Below are 21,145 nucleotides of genomic sequence, written 5' to 3' on the forward strand. Positions count from 1 at the left end.
TAGCTGAGATGTCATCTACTCTCTGGGGACCTCTCTCTGACCCCTGGGAGTGTTAACTGCTCCTTCTCTGTGAACCCACAAATTTTTGCATGCATCTCTAATTACACTCAGCTAACCTTTGTATTGCCATTGTTTTCCCAAATTGAGCCACTGTAATTTCCTTTCCTTTTCTTTTCTGTTCTCTTTCTTCTTTTCTTTTTCCTCCCCCTTCTCTTTCTCCTTCCCCTTTTTCTTCATCATCACCAGAACACTGCTCAGCTCTGGTTTATCATGTTGCCAGGGACCGAATCTAGGTCCTTGGAGTCCCAGGTACATATTAATTTTTGTTGTTTTCGATGGGTTAGGTTGTTTTCGCCAGGCTGGCTTCACGGGCAGGTAACAGACGACCAGGGACTCATAGTTGAGCTGTAGGCAGTATCTCTTTATTCATGCAGGACGCAGCACAATCTAAGACGAGCTAAGCTAAACTCAAGGTAAAGTACTCTAAAACTCACAATGCTGTCTTTATATATACTTGCCAAGTAGGGTGGAAACAGGGTGTGACATAGAGAGGGTGGAGAGAAAAGTGACTGGTGACAATCAGAGTGTGACAAGGAGAGGATCAGGGTGTGACAAGGAGGGGGGGTGGAGCAAAAACATATCATGAAACAGTGGGGATTGAACCAATGCCCTGGAGGGAGGTGCTTGTTAACAGCAGTTATATAAATAGAATGAAGTGGTTATGTAAATAGAATAGTGTTAAGCAGGGGGGATTTAAACCAAATGAAACAGAAGGGGTCTCATGCATACCAACAAATTTTGAATAAAAGATCAGGCAGAGAAGGAAAGAGAAGGGAATGCCTGCAGCACTTCTCCATCTCTCTCTCTTCTTTCTCTCTCTCTCCCTTCTCTCTCTCTCTCTCTCCCTCTCCCTCTCTCTCTCCCTCTCCCCCTCTCTCTTTCTCTCTCTCTTTTTTGCCTCCAGGGTTATTGCTGGGGCTCAGTGCCTACACTACAAATCCAATTCAATTATGAATTGCTTGTACTCTAAACTAGGCATCATGCCAGATGCCAGCACACACACAAAAAATTACAGTGCCACGAAGTTTCAAAAGGTTTTTAAGGGGTCAGGTGGTGGCATGCAAGGTAGAGTTTTTTTTTTCCCTTTTGTTGCCCTTGTTATTATTATTGTTGTTGTTTCTGTAATTGTTGTTGGATAGGACAGAGAAATCAAGAGAGAAGGAGAAGACAAAGAGGGAGAGAGAAAGATAGACACCTGCAAACCTGCTTCACTGCTTGTGAAGCGACTCTCCCTGCAGGTGGGGAGCTGGGGCTTCCAACCTGGATCCTTACGCTGGTTCTTACGCTTCGCACCAGGTGTGCTCAACCCATTGTGCTACCTCCCAGCTCCCACACTTCTCCATCATTCAAGAAGCTTCCTTCCTGCAGGTGGGGTCCAGGAACTTGAACCTGGGTCCTCATGCATGGTAATATGTAAACTCTACCCCACATGTCACCACCTGACCCCTTAAAAACCTTTTGAAACTTCATGGCACTGTATTTTTTTTTGTGCTGGCATCTGACATGATGCCTAGTTTAGAGTATAAGCAATTCATAACTGAATAAATGCTTATGTATCTCTCTCCCCATCTCCTAATATTCTTCCCAGTTCCTTTTTCTTTTCTTTTCTTTTTTATTTCCTTTTTCTTTTTTAAAATTTATTTATTTATTTTCAGGAGAGAAAGGGACACACACACACACACACAAAGAGAGAGAGAGAGAGAGAGAGAGAGAGAGAGAGAGAGAGAGAGATACTAAAACGCTAATCAACTGGCGTAAGGTAGTGCCAGGAATTGTACCTGGGACCTATGGGGCCTTAGACACACAAGTCCATTAAATTTGGACTGCACTGTATTATTTATTAAATATATATATATTTAATAAGAAGACTGACTTTTGTTTTTAAAAATTGAAAGAGAGTGAATTAGAGAAGAGAGTGCAGAGCACTCACTGTCCGCTATTTATGGTATTCCATTTGCTTTTGTCTTTGTTGTTCTCATGTGGTGCTGGGAGTTAAAACTCAGGGTCTCATTCATGCAAGGTATGTGATCTACTGCTGAGCCATCCATACTCCTTGTTTTTCTTTTAAATTAAAATTTTCCTTTTTTTTTTTTTTTTTTAAAAAAAAAGAAATATGCCTTTATTATTTGAGAGACAACGAGGGAATAGGAGGAGGTTTAAGAGATCAGAGCACTGCTTAATTCTGGCATAAGGTGGTGTTGGGAATTGGATGTGCAGCCATCCTCTGGGACCTGAGGCATGCAAGTTCCATGCTCCTCTCTGGTTCTGAATTAAAAGTGCCTTTCACATCTATGCAAACAACGATGAATGAGACATAGACTAAATTTGTAGATGCAGAGTTATCATTATCTTCCAGTGAAAACAAAAGCAAAAACCATAGGATTTGGACCAGGGAGAAGGTCAGCAGTAGTGCACAGGACTTACCTGTGGGAGGTCCTAGGTTCAATTCCTGGTACAACTAATAGCCAGAGCGGAGGTGTGCCCTTGCCAAAAACAACAAAACTAATAAACAAGCCACATGGGATTGTGTGCAAACATGACTCATGAAAGGTGAAACTGCTTGGATGATTTTGTGGATTGAATTTGTCTTCCTCTCAAAGATGTGTTCATGTCCTCAATCCTAGTTCCTATGAGTGTGACCTAGTTTGGAAAAAGTGTCTTTGTAAATGTAATTGTGGTAAGGATCCTATCATTCTGGAGGGTGTTCTAAATCCAGTGGTAAGGGACCTTATTACTAGTATTTTCTTTAAAAAAAAATTTTTTTTAAAGATTTTATTTATTTATTCATGAGAAATGATAGGAGAGAGAGAAAGAACCAGACATCGCTCAGGTACACGTGCTGCTGGGGATTGAACTCAGGAACTCATGCTTGAGAGTCCAAAATCCTATCCACTGCGCCACCTCCCAGACCACATTACTAGTATTTTCTGTTGTGAGGAGATGTGGGAATTTTCACTTGAAGATTCTCAAGATTTGATGGCTCTCTGTGGTCTTTTTTTAAATTGAGAATGAGAGATACCACAGGACTGATTGACCATCCATGAAGATTTCCCCTCGCCATTGGCAAGGTGTATGTTTTACTGGGTGGGCCATCTCTCTCCCTTTTGCAAGGGATCTTTGTAAATGGCAGAAAAGTAGACAGTCACACATAGGAGAGGATGCTATGAAGATGGAAGTGGAGTCTGGTGTAATGTACAGAGGTTCAGGAGTGCCAAGGATTGTTAGCAACCACAAGTTAGGAGAGGGTTGTGGACCATGGTTTTCCATCAGAGTTTCCAGAGTGAACCAACCCTGCTGATACTTTGATTTGATCTTCTAGTGACCATTTATTTTTATTTATTATTATTATTATTATGTTGTTGTTGTTGGTAGGACAGAGAGACACTGAGAGGGAAGGGGAAGATAGAGAGGAAGAGGGACAGAGAGACATCTGCAGACCTACTTCATTGCTTGTGAAGCAACCCCTCTGCAGGTGGGGAACTGGGGGTACAAACCAGGATCCTTGCACAGGTCCTTGCACTTCATACTATGTGCACTTACTCCTGTGCGCTACCACCCAACCTCCAGTCCCTTGTTTTTGTCATTCTCAAGGCTTCACTGTTCAGGGATGACTTTGGTTTGCTTTGGATTAATATTCTTTGTTTCCTTGCATTTTTCCCCCTCCTCTCCTGTGAACACATCTGGTTGAGCCATACTCCCTGGATCCCTGCTTTTCATCTGGCAATATATTTGAATGTGATAGTCAATATTCAGAATAGTATATTCAGAAAAGATCTTTCTTCTCCTTCTCCTATTCCTCCTCCTCCTCCTTCTTCTACTTCCCATTTTCTTTATTAATTGCCACCAGGATTATCACTGGGATTCAGTGCCTACATGACAAATCCATCACTCCAGGTGACCATTTAAAAAAATTTTTTAGATAAATCTCCTTTTATTGATGTTAAGGTAATAGTTTTCTAAGTTATCAGTTTCAAAGGTAGATTCTTTTTTTTTTTTTTTTTTTCTTTCTTCCTCTTCTGTCTCTGAATCCTGATAGAATTAGAGTTCAAAACTCTCTGGTTATCATCCCCTAATGTTTATCCCTCTGAGAGTATGGACCAAAAATTTTTTATGGGGTTGAACAGAACTTTAATGTCATATTTATTTATTTATTTATATTTTTAATTTCTTTATTGGAGAATTAATGTTTCACATTCGACAGTAAATACAATAGTTTGTACATGCATATCATTTCCCAGTTTTCCATATAACAATACAACCCCCACTAGGTCCTCTGTCATCCTTCTGGGATCTGTATTCTCCCCACCCACCCAACCACCCCAGTGTCTTTTACTTTGGTGCAATACACCAATTCCAGTTTAGGTTCTACTTGTGTTTTCTTTTCTGATCTTGTTTTTCAGCTTCTGCCTGAGAGTGAGATCATCCCATATTCATTCTTCTGTTTCTGACTTATTTCACTTAACATGAATTTTTCAAGCTCTATCCAAGATGGACCAAAAACAGTGAAGTCACCATTTTTTTATAGCTGAGTATCATATATATATATATATATATATATATATATATATATATATATATATATATCACAACTTGCTCAGCCACTCATCTGTTGTTGGACACCTGGGTTGCTTCCAGGTTTTGGCTATTACAAATTGTGCTGCCAGAACATATGTGTACACAGATTTTTTTGGATGGGTGTGTTGGGTTCCTTAGGCTATATCCCCAGGAGAGGAATTGCAGGGTCATAGGGTAGGTCCATTTCTCGCCTTCTGAGAATTCTCCAGACTGTTCTCCACAGAGATGGGCCAATTTACCTTCCCACCAGCAGTGTAGGAGGGTTCCTTTGACCCCACAACCTCTCTAGCATTTGTTGCTGCTACCTTTTCTGATGTATGACATCCTCATAGGAGTGAAGTGGTATCTCATTGTTGTCTTTATTTGCATTTCTCTGACAACCAGAGACTTGGACCATTTTTTTCATGTCTTTCTCGGCCTTTTGGATCTCATCTGTGGTGAATATTCTGTCCATGTCCTCCCCCCATTTTTGGATGGGGTTGTTTGTTTTCTTGTTGTTGAGATTTGCAAGTTGTTTATATATCCTGGTTATTAGCCTCTTGTCTGATGTATGGCATGTAAAGATCTTCTCTCATTCTGTAAAGGGTATATTATTTTCTTTAGCTGTGCGGAAGCTTTTTAATTTGATGTAGTCCCATAGGTTTATGCTTGCCTTAGTCTTCTTTGTAATTGGATTTGTTTCATTGAAGATGTCTTTAAAATTTAAGTGGGAAAGAGTTCTGCCAATATTTTCCTCAAAGTATCTGATAGTTTCTGGTCTGACACCAAAGTCCTTGATCCACTTGGAATTTACTTTTTGTATTTGGTGAAATATAGTGGTTCAGTTTCATTCTTCTGCATGTTTCAAGCCATTGTTTCCAACACCATTTGTTGAAGAGGCTCTGCTTTCCCCATGTAATAGTCTGGGCCCCTTTGTCAAAGATTAGATGTCCATAGGTGTGGGGGCTTACTTCTAGGCTCTCAATTCTATTCCACTGGTCAGTGTGTCTATTCATGTTCCAGTACCAAGCAGTTTTGATGACAATGGCCCTATAGTACAGTTTGAGATCTGGGAGTGTGATGCTTCCAGTTCTGTTTTTTCTCCTCAAGATTGTTTTGGCAATTCTAAGTCTTTTCTGGTTCCAGAGAAACACTGGTAGCATTTGTTCTATTCTCCTAAAAAATGTGGTTGGGGGGAGTCGGGTAGTAGCACAGCAGGTTAAGCGCATGTGGCGCAAAGTGCAAGGACTGGTTAGGATCCTGGTTCAAGCCCCCGGCTCCTCACCTGCGGGAGAGTTGCTTCACAGGTGGTGAAGCAGGTCTGCAGGTGTCTCTCTGTCTCTCTTCCTCTCTATCTCCCCCTTCTCTCTCAATTTCTCTGTCTCTATTCAATAACAACAACAACAAAAAAAAACCATTAAAAAATGTGGTTGGTGGGTCCATGCTCCCAGAGGGCTAGAGAATGGGAAAGCTATCATGGGAGGGGGTGGGTTATGGAGATTGGGTGGTGGGAATTGTGTGGAGTTGTACCCCTCCTACCTTATGTTTTTGTTCATTAATCCTTTCTTAAATAAAAAATTTTTAAAAATGTGGTTGGGATCTTGATGGGGATAGCATTCAATTTGAAGATGGCACTGGGTAGTATTTTCATTTTGATGATGTTAATTCTTCCAACCCATGAACATGGAATGTCTTTCCACTTCTTTGTGTCTTTTTCTATTTCCTTGAGGAGTGACTCATAATTTTCAGTATACAAGTCTTTCATTTCTTTGGTTAGGTTTATCCCTAGATATTTGATTTGATTTGATTGTTTTTGATGCTATAGTAAAATGAATTGATTTCTCGATTTCATCTTCTTCTTGTTGGGCTTGCGTTGGGGGTGGGAGAGATGATCCAGGAACTAAGCTCGTGGTGGTAGCAATATAAAATCTTTATTCATGTGGACGCCCCAGAGTCGGGAGTGAGTGCAGTGGGTTAAGCCATTTGGAGCCAGCTGCAATGGCCGGCGTCCACCTCCTGGTCTGCACAGCTGACCTCCTCTAGTTCTGGACATGGAAGAGAGAGAAACCAGAAATGGAAGTGGCTTTTATAATACCATAAATGGGAAGGGCTGGAAATGGTAGGGGCTTCCCTAGCAACTGTTGCCAGGGATTTAGTTGACATTCGGAATTAGACCTTCAGCCATATGTAAGAGGAAGCAGAAGATTAGTGTGTAGATAATGGGATGGGCCATACTAGCATGGAAATAGGGTAGTTTGTGAGCCCTGCAAAGCTCAACCACATCTGCACAATTTCCCAACACTTCTAACTTAGTGTTTGCATAGAAGAATGCCACAGATTTTGAATGTTAATTTTGTAGCTTGACACCTTACTGTATTGCCTGATGATTTCCAAAAGCTTCTTGCTGGATTCTTTAGGTTTTTCTGTGGATATATCATGTCATCTGCAAATAGGGAGAGTTTGACTTCTTCTCTTCCAATCTGTATGCCTTTAATTCCTTGCTCCTGCCTGATTGCTATGGTAAGAACTTCCAACACTATGTTGAATAGTAATGGTGACAGTGGGCAGCCCTGTCTAGTACCTGGTTTGAGTGGAAATGCTTCCAGTTTTTCACCATTGAGTATGATGTTGGCTGTAGATTTGCTATATATAGACTCTTCTATCTTCAGGAATTTTCCGTCTATTCCCATTTTTGTGGTGTTTGATTATAAAAGGGATGTTGTATTTTGTCAAAGGCTTTTTCTGCATCTATTGATATGACCATGTGGATTTTGTTCTTGCTTTGATAGATGTGGTGGATCACATTGATTGATTTACATATATTAAACCAACCTTGCATCCCTGGTGTAAACCCCACTTGGTCATGATGAACAATCTTTTAAATATACTCCTGTATCCAGTTGGTTAGAATTTTGTTCAATATTTTAGCATCTATGTTCGTCAGAGATATTGGTCTGTAGTTTTCTTTTTTGGTTGTGTCCCTGTCTGCTTTCAGTATCAGAGTCATATTAGCTTCAAAGTGATGTTGGCTTTATAGAAGCTGGCAGGGAGTATTACAGTGTCTTCAATCTTCTGGAAGACTTTTAAAAGTAGAGGTATTACTTCTTCTTTGAAGGTTTTGTAGAATTCATTTGTAAAGCCATCTGATCCAGGACTTTTATTTTTGGGAAGGTTTTTGATAACTGTTTCAATTTCATTAGCTGTGGTGGGCCTGTTCGTGTTATCTACTTCCTCTTTATTTAGTTTTGGAAGTTAGGTATCTAGGAAATCGTCCATTTCTTCCAGGTTCTATAGCTTGGTGGCATATAGTTGTTCATAGAAGCCTCGCATGATATGTTGAATTTCTGTGGTGTCTGTTGTGATATCTCCTCTTTCATTTACAAATAGATTTATTTGGGTCTTCTCCCTTTTTTGTTTTGTGAGTCTGGCTAAAGGTTTGTCGATTTTGTTCACTCTTTCAAAGAAACAACATTTACTTTCATTGATCTTTTGTATGAATTTCTTATTTTCAATGTTATTTATTTCTGCCCTAACTTTAGTGATTTCTGTCCTTCTGGTTGCTTTAGGGTTCCTTTGTTGTTCTTCTTCTAGGTCTTTAAGATGTGCAATCAGGCTGTTTATTTGTGCTTTTTCTTGTTTCCTAATGTGTGCTTGTATAGCTATGAACTTCCCTCTCAGTACTGCCTTAGCTGTGTCCCAAATATTTTGATAGCTTGTGTCTTCATTTTCATTGAACTCTGGAAACATTTTGATTATTTTCTTTATTTCCTCTTTGACCCAGTATTTGTTAAGTAGTGTGCTATTCAGCTTCCACATTTTGGGACTATTACTAATCTTTTGTTGATTGTTCAGTGTTAGTTTAATTCCACCGTGCTCTGAGAAGATGCTTGGGATGATTTCAATGTTCTTGAATTTTCTGATGCTGTCTTTGTGGCCCCTCATATGGTCTATCCCTGAGAATAACCCATGTGGCCTTGAGTAGAATGTGTATTCCAGTTCATGGGATGAATAACTCTGAAAATGTCCAATAGTTGTAGTTTATCTCCTCATTTAACTCCCTCATGTCTTTATTGATTTTCTGCCTGGATGATATGTCACGTTGAGAGAGTGGGGTGTTGAAGTCCCCTACTATGACTGTGTTGCTGTTAATATATTGTTGTAGCTTTTTCAGTAGATGTTTGATGTATTTAGATGGCTTCTCACTGGGTGCATAGATGTTAATAATTGTTAAGTCCTCTTGATTGACTGATCCTCTGAGCGTTAAGTAGTGTCCATCCTTATCTTTTTAAATTCTATCTATTTTAAAGTCTATCATGTCAGATATGAGAATAGCTGTTCCTGCCCTTTTTTATGGGCCGTTGGCCTGTATAATTGTTTTCCATCCTTTCACTTTGAGTCTGTGTTTTTCTTGTTGAGTTAGGTGGGTTTCCTGTAGACAGCATATTGTTAGGTTGTGTTTTCTGATCCATCTTCCTATTCTGTACCTTTTAATAGGTGAATTCAGGCCATTGATATTTATTGATATCAATGATTAAATATATTTTAACGCCATTCTTGTAGATTTTTAGAGTGTTCTGATATAGGGCCGATTTATGGTGGTCTGACTGTCTATAGGAGACCTTTCAGAACTTCTTTCAGGGCAGGCTTGGTAATAGTTGATTCTTTCAACTGTTGCTTGTCTGAGAAGGTTTTTTTTTTTTTTTTTTAAGAATGCCTAGAGATTTATTATTTGTGTTTATTTGACAAAAAATAAATGGAATCACAAGAGAAATCATCACTGTAGCTCTTTCAGCTCAAAGACACCACACGCAGACACACACACACACACACCCCTCCTGTGAGCCATGGGAATAGCCTGAAGTCAGCAGCCTTGACAGCCATTTTTAATGCCTCCATCTAGTCTGAATGATAGTCTAGCAGATACTGTATTCTTGGTTGAAAGCCTTTCCCATTGAGCACTCAACAGATATCTTGCTAGTCTCTTCTGGCCTGTAGTGTTTGTGTAGAGAAGTCTGCTGCTAATCTTATGGGTTTTCCTCTGTAGGTGACTCTTTGTTTTTCTCTTGCAGCCTTCAGGATCTTTTCTTTATCCTTACTCCTTTCCATTCTAAATATGATGTGTCTTGGTATCTTTAAGTCTGGGTTAATTCTGTTTAGGACTCTCTGGGATTCTTGAACCTTTATGTATTTTATGTTGTCTAGACTAGAGAAGTTTTCAGCAATTATGGCCTGAAGAATGCTTTGTTTCTCTCCCTCTCTTTCTTCCTCTGGTAAGTCAATAATGCGTATATTGTTTCTTTTGAAGTCATCCCATAGGTCTCTGTTGTTGTTTTCAGTATCTCTTAATCTCTTTTTGAGATTTTCTTTTTTAGTTGTCTCTTATTCATCCTCGATCTTGTTAATTCTGTCTTCAGCCTCATTGATTTTATTCTCTCTCCCCTCTACTGTTTTCTGGAGTTCATCTATTTTGTTATCCTGTTCTGATACTGTTTTAGCTTGTTTAGCTAGTTGTGTTCTTAGCTCAGATATTTCAGCGTCCAGCTCTCTAATAATGTTGAGATAATTAATGTTTTCTTCCAGAGTCTCATTTGTTGTTTCTGTATTTCTGGTGACAATTCTTTCAAACTCTTTACTCACTCCTGTGATTATTTCCTTAACTAGTGTTTGGATGTTGACCTCATTATTTTGTTCTTCACCCTTTGGGGGGGCGTGGCTTTTAGCTTCTTGAGTTTCTAATGCTGTTGTTTTACAGAGGCTGGAACAACAGCAGGGAGACCCTAGACTGACATAAAAAATACCGACCCTAAGCTATCCTAAGAAGGAAGTTTACAGCCATACAGGTCCATATTAACAAGCAGCAAAGATCTCAAGTACCATCACAACTAAACCAACTAAGAAAAGAGCAATAAAGAGACCCAAAAGTCAGCAGGAGAAAGGAAATAGTCAAAATCAGAGCAGGAATTAATTAACAGAATCTAGAAAGATGATTCAAAAAAAATTAATGAAACTGAGCGCAGATTCTTTGAAAGGATAAATAAGACAGATAAACCACTGGCTAGAATCATAAAAAGAAAAAGAAAGAAAATATGATAAAAACAATCAGGAACAAGAGAGATGAAATTACAACCAAAGATGGGGAGGTACAAAGAATCATATCTGAATATCATAACTATCTTTATGGGAATAAATTGGACAACCTAGAAGAGAGGGATGCTTTCTTAGAATCACCCCACCTGCTGAACCTAACCCAAGAGGAAGTAGAAAGCTTAAACAAGCCGATCACTAATTTAGAAATTGAACCAGGCAAAATCTTCCCAAGAATAAAAGCCCAGGCCCAGACAGCTTTACTAACAAATTCTATAAGACATTCAAAGAATAACTAACATCTCTTCTCCTCAAATTATTCCAGAAGACAAACTATTTGTAAAAATGAAGTATAGTTGGGAGAATACAGATCCAAGATGGATTTAGGGGACCTAGTGGGGTTGTATTGTTATATGGGAAACTGGGGAATGTTATGCATGTACAAACTACTGTACTTACTGTTGAATGTAAAACATTAATTCCCCTATAATAAAAAAAATTAAAAAGAGCAAAATACAAAGCTTTTGTGAAAATAAAAAAAAGAAGTATATATTCAAATCATATAAACTGAGTTCTATCTTCATATTGGTTTGTACCACGTATTTTGCAATCATGTCCTATGAAAAAACAATGGGGCATATACAGTTACCATTTAGATATGGATGGGTGTCAAATGTCTCCTGCAGGCAGGAAGGTACTCAAGACACTGGGATATACAGTTCAACCTTGTTGCTTCCTCTCTTCTCCAGAAGTTAGCGAAAGAGTCTCATTTGTGTTGTGCTCACTACCTTCTTTTGAGTGCTACCTGGATTTAGGGTTTCTGCTACATCAGGTAGGGCTAATTCTAGTCTATTGATGTGTCTGGACAAAAATCCTTTTGGACTTGGATATTCCACACTCTTCGATCAAGCTAGTCTACTGCATAATATCCTTTTTAAGTGACACCGATTGATTTGTAACACAGTAATCCCCTGGCTTTACTGTTTGAGGGTGGCAAATTGAAAAGTGTATTTCAGTTTTCCAATTATTATGAGAAATATTTTTCAGAGCCAGTCATTAGAGTCTTAAGTGCACAGTAAGTAAGAACTATGTTTAGGTATGCTTTTAAAGGAGCACTTTAAACATCTTTCTGTTAAGGAACATTTTCCACACTGGCCATGGACCAAAATTCATGTTGGTTTTTTTCAGGTGGTGAAAGTCATCATTAAAATGCAATTTATGCCTTAGAAGTGTAATCTATAGCTACACTGTCTAAGTCAACTAAGGCTATAGGTCTGGTCCTTGTCCTTGTGAACCATCTGGCTATCCCTATGACCCTTGACTAGACTGCAGGCATCTCTTCATTTCTGGTTGATATGAGAGTCAAAAGGCTATCATTTTTCCTATGAATCTTCTACTTGCTCTCTGACATGAGAAGACGAAAGCTTCACTTGACTTGAGGGGGGAAAAAAGGGAACTGCACTCCAGTTTAGCAAGATCAAATTGGTAGCTCAAACCCAGCAAGAAAAGCTTCCTTTAAAAAGCTGTTTTATATTTGGAATCTTACAGTTGTTCACCACATGAATGAAAAGTGACCTTGGAAACTGAAACTTTCTGTCACCCTGGGAAGATATCACTTTTTTAGCAATTTATGAGGTTTCAATGTTTCTTTCTCTCTGACCCATTGCCACCCCACTCACTTTTATTTACACCACGTTTTCCATGATGATCTCTTGAGTGTTCAAGTATTTTTTTTTTCCAAGCCTAGGAAACACTCTCTAACTCTCTCTCTCCTCTCAGTTTTCAAAGCTCTGAAGCATCTGATTCAAAAGCACAACAAAAAGCAGACACATCAGGCCAAATTATGCCCTCTCTGGACAGGAACTGTACATGCAGATTAAAGAACTGAGTTGGTTCACAGGAAGAAAATGACATGGACTTTTCAGAACAGACAGAAAAGTAGGTCAGATTTTTCAACCTCTCCACTCTGTCGTTGTCCCTTTAAACCTCTTACTGTCAGTGTTTGGGGAAAGTCTGTGCAAAGCCATGGATACTGAACTCTAGTTAAATAAGGAGCTTAGTATTTGAGAAAGTGTGGGGGAATACTGGGCCTCCAAAATGATATCTGAAGGGAGAGTTGGTTTTACTATTCCTTCCACATTTCAAATTAAGGCTAATAGATCACCTGGTAACACTTTGCCTTTGGGTTGCCTTATAGCACATGGTGGAAGGAAGAATTCAAATTCGATCATTAACAATTCAGGTTTAGAAAAGTATTGCAAGGAGAATCTTTCTTTCTGAATCAAAGCTAGTAAAGCCACGGACATAGTCATACAAACAACTCTCTTTTTCTCTCACAAATATTGATAGTGTTCCTACTATGTGCACTGTGACCCATTGCCCTGAATTTTTTTTTTAAATGAACTTTATTTTATCTGATAGAACAGAGAAATTGAGAAAGAGAGGAGACAGAAAGGAAGGGAAAGACAGAGATGCCTTCAGCACTGCTGCACCACTTGTGAAGCTTTCCTCCTGTAGGTGGGGACTGGGGACTTGAACCTGGGTCCTTGTGCATGGTAATATGTGTATTTAACCAGGTGCACCACCACCTGGCCCTACTGCCATAGACTTTGTGACTTAGAAATAACAGGAAAATATTCTTTCGCTGGAGGGCAAAAGTCCAAAGTAGAAAACTGTCACTGGGGCTGTGCTGCCTTTGAAAGCTGTAGGGGAAAATCCTGCTTTGTATTTCCCAGCTTCTGGTGTACAGCTGTCTCTCATAAGGATACTTGCTATTTGATTTAGGGTCCACCTGGATTAGGCAGGATGATCTTAGGTCCTTAACTTCATGACATGCTCAAAGACCCTTCACTCAAGCAAGGTGGCTTGCACAGATTCTAGGCTGTGTACATATGTTTGGGGGGAGAGCACCATGTATAAACTATGAGAGTGCATTTGGTACTGCAGAGTGAAAGGCAAGTTATATTCTATAGGATCTTACTTGATCACTCAGTCATTTAAAGAGACTTAAATGCAAGAGTTTGCTTGGTATTGGAGACAGGCATAAATCCATCTATTCAACATTCAGAATCAGGAGGTGACATGGAGAGATTACTCTCAATAGTCTTTACAGGAGGGATGTCACCTGATCTGGGCCCTAGGTATGATTTTTGTTTTGTCCTTTATTTTGTAAAAGGTGTATAGTAAAATGCAGAAATTTAGGTTACACACAAGCAAGAAGAAAAGAAAATTTCAATCACTAGTATTCTTTTTTGTGTATGCACTTTCAAATTTTTTATTTATAAAATAAAATATATCAACAAGACCGTCGAATAAGAGGGGTACAATTCCATACAATTTCCACCCCCATGGTTCCATATCCCATCGCCTCCCTTGAAAGCTTTCCTATTCTTTATCCCTGTGGGAGTATGGACACAGGGTCACTATGTGATACAGAAGGTTGAAAGTCTGGCTTCTGTAATTGCTTCCACGCTGAGCATGGGCATTGGCAGGTTGATCCATACTCCCAGCCTGCCCCTATCTTTCCTTAGTGGGGCAGGGCTCTGGAGAGGTGGACATCCAGGATACATTGCTGAGGTCCTCTGTCCAGGGAAGTCAGGCTGGCATAATGATAGCACCTGCAACTTGGTGGCTGAAATGCATTAAGATATAAAGCAGAGCAAATTGTTTAATAGTCAGGAATGTAAATTCAAGAATATAGCAGGTGAGTTTTGGGGTCTCCATTTTGGAAAAAGCTAATAGGTCTATTTTAGGTATATTCCAAGGGGCCCATGACTTTACTAATTTCTGCCCAAGCACAATAGCTAACATGCAGGTGGACCAAGGTATTATCTGGGGAGATGGTGTCAGAGTTGGAAATAAGACTAGAAAGCTGGATCACGGAAGAGAGTAGCTTCCAAATATGGGAAATGTATATAAGTATTATTTTATGGTGTCTTTTTTTTTTTTTGGGCATTTCTACTTGCTTGACATTTTGTACACTTTTGCTTTAAGGTATGTATTTTGCTCTAACCTATGGGCACACAATTACTAGTATTCTTACCACCTAGAGATAAATTCTACAAAATTCTCCCAGTTTTTGTAAACATTTAAACTTCTCATTAGTTGAAGTTAAAATATAACCTTCCATTTTGCAACTCAATGTTTTGACTCATGAATGTGGCAAAACATGTTTTTATATAAATAAAACTTATATGCATGAGTTTTTAACCCCTTTTCAATTTTCAGTTGTGAGTGTTCTGCCTAATGACTATATATAACACTTATTTATTCTCTTATTGTTACATATTTTTTAAACTTTTGTTATTTTGACAATTGCCACAGTGAGTATTCTTACATACTTTCTGTGTGCTTGACCGACTTTTTTTTTTCTCCCACCCTAGATTCTGTTTGTTCAAGTGGAATGTCCCCTCTGGCTTGCAAATGGTAGTCTAGCTTTGTTGAAGTTAGTTCCTGTATCAGTCTAGACAGAGGTGAAACATTTGTACCTCCTGTGTAGCCTGGATGTCAGGAAATATTGACTGAGAGGGCGGTTGACCGACTTTTTATAAGATAAATTATTACAAGTGGAATTGCTGGATGCAAAGATATACACTCATATGGCTTTTAAAAAAAGGTAAGAGAGAAAGAGGGGGAGAGGAGAGGAGGGAGGGGGAGAGAGAGAGAGAGAGGGAGATAACAGAGTACTGTTAATTGTTAATACAGTGCTGGGAATTGGGGATTGAACCCAGGATCCTCAGCATGAAAGCATAGGCTGAGCCACTTCCCAAACTCTGCATGTAGCTTTTGATAATTATTTTTTAAAAGATTTTTATTTATTTATTCCCTTTTGTTGCTTTTGTTTTTATTGTCGTAGTTATTATTGTTATTATTGATGTCGTCGTTGTTGGATAGGATAGAGAGAAATGGAAAGAGGAGGGGAAGACAGAGAAGGGAAAGAAAGACAGACACCTGCTGACCTGCTTCACCACTTGTGAAGCGACCCCCCTGCAGGTGGGGAGCTGGGGGCTTGAACTGGGATCCTTACTCTGGTCCTTGGCTTTGCGCCACCTGTGCTTAAACTGTTGTGCTACTGCCCGACTCCCTGATAATTATTTTTAAGGGACAGCCAGAAAGGTCATAATATAGAGAAGCCAGCTAAGTTTGATTCTGGGATTTCTAGATTTAGGACATTTTTAGCAATGATGGAGAAAAAAAGAGGACTGAAGGGAAAAATCACTGAACTTGATTTTAAGACCTTAGAGCCATCTGTTTGGACATCCATATTGTACAAGATAGGAGTACTATGACCAAAGTGATAGATTTCTTTTAGTTCATTTTATTTATTAATATTATTTAATTAATTTATTAATTTATTTATTCAAGACAGAGAGAAACTGAGATGGAAGGGGAAGACAGAAATGTGGAGAGGAAAAGAGATGGTTGAAGCCTGCTTCACTGCTTGTGAAGTTTCCCTCTCCCTGTAGGCAGGGACAGGGGACTTGAATCTAGGTCCTAGCACATGGTGACATGTGTGGTCAACCAGATGTGCCACCATCTAGCCTTAAAATGGTGTGTGTGAGTTTATTTATTTATTTAATAGAGACAGAGAGAACTTGTGGGGAAAGGGGGCGAAAGAGGAAGAGACAGTATGACATCTGCAGCACAATTTTCCTTCTACAGGGCTTGAACTCAGATTCTTGAGCATTGCAACATGTGTGCTCAACCGAGTGTGCTATATTCTGGCCTCTAGGTGATATATTTCTTAATTTGTGTTAATTTGGGGTCAGTAGGGGCCAGAGATAAGAAGAGTGGGGATGATAAATGCTCTCCTTGCTGGTGGCTTCCCCTACCTCACTTCTACTTACTGCCTTGTCTCTGAGTTGTTTTGCCTCAGTTTCCTTTGTGCCTGATGAAGTGGCTGAGATGTGGTAGGCACTGGCCACGTTTTCCTTGTGGGTTCATTGAATTCCCTGCTTTGGACAGGGAATGAGTTAGAAAGAACTCACATAAACCAGCCAAGTCATATTACAGATCTGAAACAGGGTGAGGTGGTGGGGATGGAACGGAAGAAGGTGATAATAACAATGACTGTGAACAATTATTGAGTACTTTCTGTGTGCTAGGGCCTGTCCTTAGCACTTGACATGTATAGTAAAACTCAGTATAAATCAATATCCCATAAAACACAACGAGCTCTTGGTCATTATCTCTAGTCCTCTGCCTGCCCCCATTCTCACAGACAACTGGAATAACAATCCATTCTTCTAGAGAGGAGCCTTTTATGATCTCTAGTTCTGTTGGTAACCTTGATCTTAGTCCCTCCCTTTTCCTGGTCCTTTCCCTTCCCTCTCTACTTCCTGCCAACTTTCAAATTTAAGTTTCCAGAAATTCATTGTTCTTACCCTCTGCCCACCACCCACTCTCGACCCATTATCTAGTCTGTTGTATAAAATATACTAATTTTATTTTGATATCTCTCTGGATAATAACGACTCATCGAAAACATTTTTTAACATAGCTTTGCCATAATTGAAACTCACATATTACTCCCACTGACTTTTTGAGCTCTTGCTTTTAATCATGTGTTTGAGGAAGGGATTGTAGTGCATTCATTAACTTAATTCTTACAGCAGTGTATATTATTGCCTACCATCCTATGGATGAGTTAGTGTAGGCAGATAGATCTTGAGGAATTATATCAAGTTTCCACTGGTAACTGTAGCATCACCAGGATTTAAACCAGGCAGGCTTGGTCTAGAGCTTGTACATTCATCTTCTACACTTCAGAGCACAAGTCATTCCTGTAGACTTCCAGCTATAACCTCGGACTTTACTGGTGTTCACTTTTTTTTTTTTTAATCCCTCCACTTTACTTCTTTAGTCTTTCATTAAGAAGTAGCTTCTATTTTTGGTTCATCTGATTTTCTCCCAACCTGTTAGCATTTTTCTTTTCTTTTTTTTTTCTAATTTAGTTTTTTATTTATAAAAAGGAAACATTGATTAAACCATAGGGTAAGAGGGGTACAACTTCACATAGTTCCCACCACCAGAACTCTGTATCCCAACCCCTCCTCTGATAGCTTTCCTATTCTTTAACCCACTGGGAGTATGGATCCAAAGTCATTGTGGGATGCAGAAGGTGGAAGGTCTTCTTCTGTTGCTTCCCTGATGAACATGGGTGTTGACAGGTCGATCCATACTCCCAGCCTGTCTTTCTCTTTCCCTAGTGGGGAAGGGCTCTGGGGAAGCAGAGCTCCAGGACACATTGGTGGGGTTGTCTGTCCAGGGAAGTCTGGTTGACATCATGCTAGCATCTGGAACCTGGTGGTTGAAAAAGATAGTTAACATACAAAGCCAAACAAGTTGTTGACCAATCATGGACCTAAAGGTTGGAATAGTGCAGATGAGGAGTTGGGGGGGGGTCCTCCATTTTGTAGATAGCTAGTAGGAATATTTTAGCTATATTCCAAAGGGTCTGTGGCTATACTAGTGGTTTTTTGTTTTGTTTTTTGCCTGAGCCTGAAATCTGATATGCAGGTGGATCCTAATTACTGTCTAGGGAGGTGATGTCATGGCTGGGAAAAGGACCAGAAAGCTGGGTCAGGGAAGAGCGTGGCTCCCAAATATGGGAAAGGTGTATAAATATTGTTGACTGTAAACCCTGTCCATTTGATGTGATCTGGGGCCCATATTCAGCTTAGGAGCCTATATGATCTCTGCATCCCTGTAGATCTGAGCTCACATTCTGTGGTCATAAGTAGGGATGTTCAAAGCTGCCCCAATATTGACCCATCTTCCTCAGGTGTAGCATAGAGTATATTGTCCAGCCTCCCTTCGGAGAACGGAACATCCTCTACCATTGTTGATCCAAGTTGAGGGCTAGTTCCTATGGGGGCCCACAAAGGGGTCTATTGTGTTGTTCCTGATAGGAATGACCAGTAACAATGGAGAGAGGGATTTATTTGGGGTCTAGGCCCATCATGTTTGTTTGGGAATCTCAGGCCTCCCCGAATAGAGCCCCAGCTGATGGGGTGGTCTGATAGTGACTAAAGAGTCATTGTTAAAGTTATGTTAGCATTTTTCTTGCTCCATCTTCTTTCCCTACACTTTCTACTCTTTTATTCCATTATTTCTACTATTTCCCAGGTACTAGTTGTCAATCTAGTTTTAGAAACTTTACCACCATCAAGCTTCTCCCCATCTCCACACATCACCTCTATTTATTAATTCTATTATTTATCTAACATTTTTCTTTAAGCATTTTACATTTTATTTCATGAGAGAGAGAGAGAGAGAGAGAAAGGAATAGGGAGAAGAAGAAGTACTAGAGCACTATTCCTAATACACATGGAGCTAGAATTCGTAGGCATGCAAATAATGAATGAGCTCTACCCATTGAGCAATTTCTCTTGACCACAAATAATCTCACATTTAATTTTTTTAAAATTTTTTGTCTCCAGTTGCTAGGGCTTGGTGTCAGCACTTACAAATCCACTGCTCCTGGTGGTTTATTTATTTATTTATTTATTTTTCTTCCTTTTCCATTTTATTGGATAGAACAGAGAGAAATTGAGAGAGGAAGGGGATAAAGACCAGCTTCACTGCTTGTAAAGTGTGCATGGGGTGGCAGGGGGAAGGGGGCTCGAACTCAGAGGCTCCAATCCTGATGCTTGTGCAGGATTGCACTTAGTACTGTGTGCCACCGCCCAGCCCCCTCATCTCACACTTAAAAGTGAACTTCTTTTACAATGAAAACAAAGCATCCTTTGAGTTGGTGTTTTGGACTAGGTGTTCTTGTTGTTATTATTGCCAGGATTTCACTGGTCTGGGCTGACTTTTTCAGGTAGAAAGAGAGAGAGAGAGAGAGATAGAAGGAAAGACACCACAGCACTAAAGTTTCCTTCAGTGTGGTGGGGGCCAGACTCAGCCCTGGGCTGTGGATATGGCAAAGAGGCCCCCTCCCAGGTGACCTATCTTGTCAGCCTGAGAATTATTTATTTATTTATTTTTTGATAATGAATATGGTTTTATAGAAGAATATTCTTGTTCTCTTGATTTTCATGCTGAAGTATTTTAGGAATCAAGTGCCACATTGTCTGTGAAATATATAAACAAAGATTTATTTTGTTCACTAATTGAAAGAGTTAGAGGGGGAGAGACAATTCAGAGCACCATTCTACCAAAGTTATGGTGCAAGGAATGCACTTTATGCCATTGTACATTGCTGGAATTTACTTTTTTTTCTCTCCTTTTTAAAGATTTCATTTATTTTGTTTATGAGGGAGAGGGACAGAGGAACAGAAGGAGAGGGAGAGAGGGACAGAAGAAGAGGAAGAAGAAACAGAACCATATCATCTGACATATGCAAACTAGTGTTCAGCTTAACATACTTGAAAGTTAAGTTTTCTAGCCACTGCACTGGTACCAGGTTGTGGTTTTAGTTTTTAGTCAGTTTTTCTTTTTAATTCTAGTATTCATTTATTTGCTAGTGAAAGAGAGAAGGGAGGAGAAAGAAACAAAGCATGACTTTGACAGACACACACACACAATGCTGGGGTTCAGACTTGGGACCTTATGCCTGAAAATCCAGTGCCACCTTCCTGGCTGTGATGTAACTTATCTTTTTATTTATTTATTTATTTATTTATTTTTTATTTAAGAAAGGATTAATTAACAAAACCATAGGGTAGGAGGGGTACAACTCCACACAATTTCCACCACCCAATCTCCATATCCCACCCCCTCCCCTGATAGCTTTCCCATTCTCTAGCCCTCTGGGAGCATGGACCCAGGGTCATTGAGGGTTGCAGAAGGTAGAAGGTCTGGCTTCTGTAATTGCTTCCTCGCTGAACATGGGTGTTGACTGGTCGGTCCATACTCCCAGTCTGCCTCTCTCTTTCCCTAGTAGGATGGGTCTCTGGGGAAGCTGAGCTCCAGGACACATTGGTGGTGTCTTCAATCCAGGGAAGTCTGGCCGGCATCCTGATGACACCTGGAACCTGGTGACTAAAAAGAGAGTTAACATACAAAGCCAAACAAATTGTTGAGCAATCATGGACCCAAAGCTTGGAAAAGTGGAGAGGAAGTATTAGGGAGGTACTCACTGCAAACTCTAGTATACTTCTGCTTTTTTACTTTGGTGCCATACTCCAAACTCAGTCAATTTCTGCTTTGCGTTTCTACTTCTTTTTTTTTTTTACATGCATAACATTCCCCAGATTCCCATTTAGCAATACAACCCCCACTATTTCATTCATCATTTTTCATGGACCTGTATTCTCCCCACCCACCCACCCACCCCACAGTCTTTTACTTTGGTGTAATACTCCAATTCCATTTCAGGTTCGACTTGTGTTTTCTTTTCTAATCTTGTTTTTCAACTTCGGCCTGAGAGTGAGATCATCCCATATTCATCCTTCTGTTTCTGACTTATTTCACTCAACATGATTTTTTCAAGGTCCATCCA

The 21,145-nt window shown here is 39.7% G+C and overlaps 1 long non-coding RNA gene across 3 annotated transcripts in view; it reads left to right on the forward strand.

Moving 5' to 3' along the window:
* LOC132538275 (uncharacterized) overlaps positions 1 to 21,145 on the forward strand; it is a 290,896-nt gene that overhangs the window by 45,383 nt on the left and 224,368 nt on the right. For 2 of the 3 annotated variants that reach the window (XR_009549676.1, XR_009549677.1), the window contains exons 2-3: positions 9,817 to 9,884; positions 12,478 to 12,636. This is a non-coding gene — a long non-coding RNA (uncharacterized LOC132538275). The remainder of the gene's footprint in view (positions 1 to 9,816; positions 9,885 to 12,477; positions 12,637 to 21,145) is intronic. The other variant, XR_009549675.1, reaches the window with a different exon arrangement.

This window comes from Erinaceus europaeus, chromosome 4 (assembly GCF_950295315.1).
Source record: "Erinaceus europaeus chromosome 4, mEriEur2.1, whole genome shotgun sequence".
Lineage (NCBI taxonomy): Eukaryota > Metazoa > Chordata > Mammalia > Eulipotyphla > Erinaceidae > Erinaceus > Erinaceus europaeus.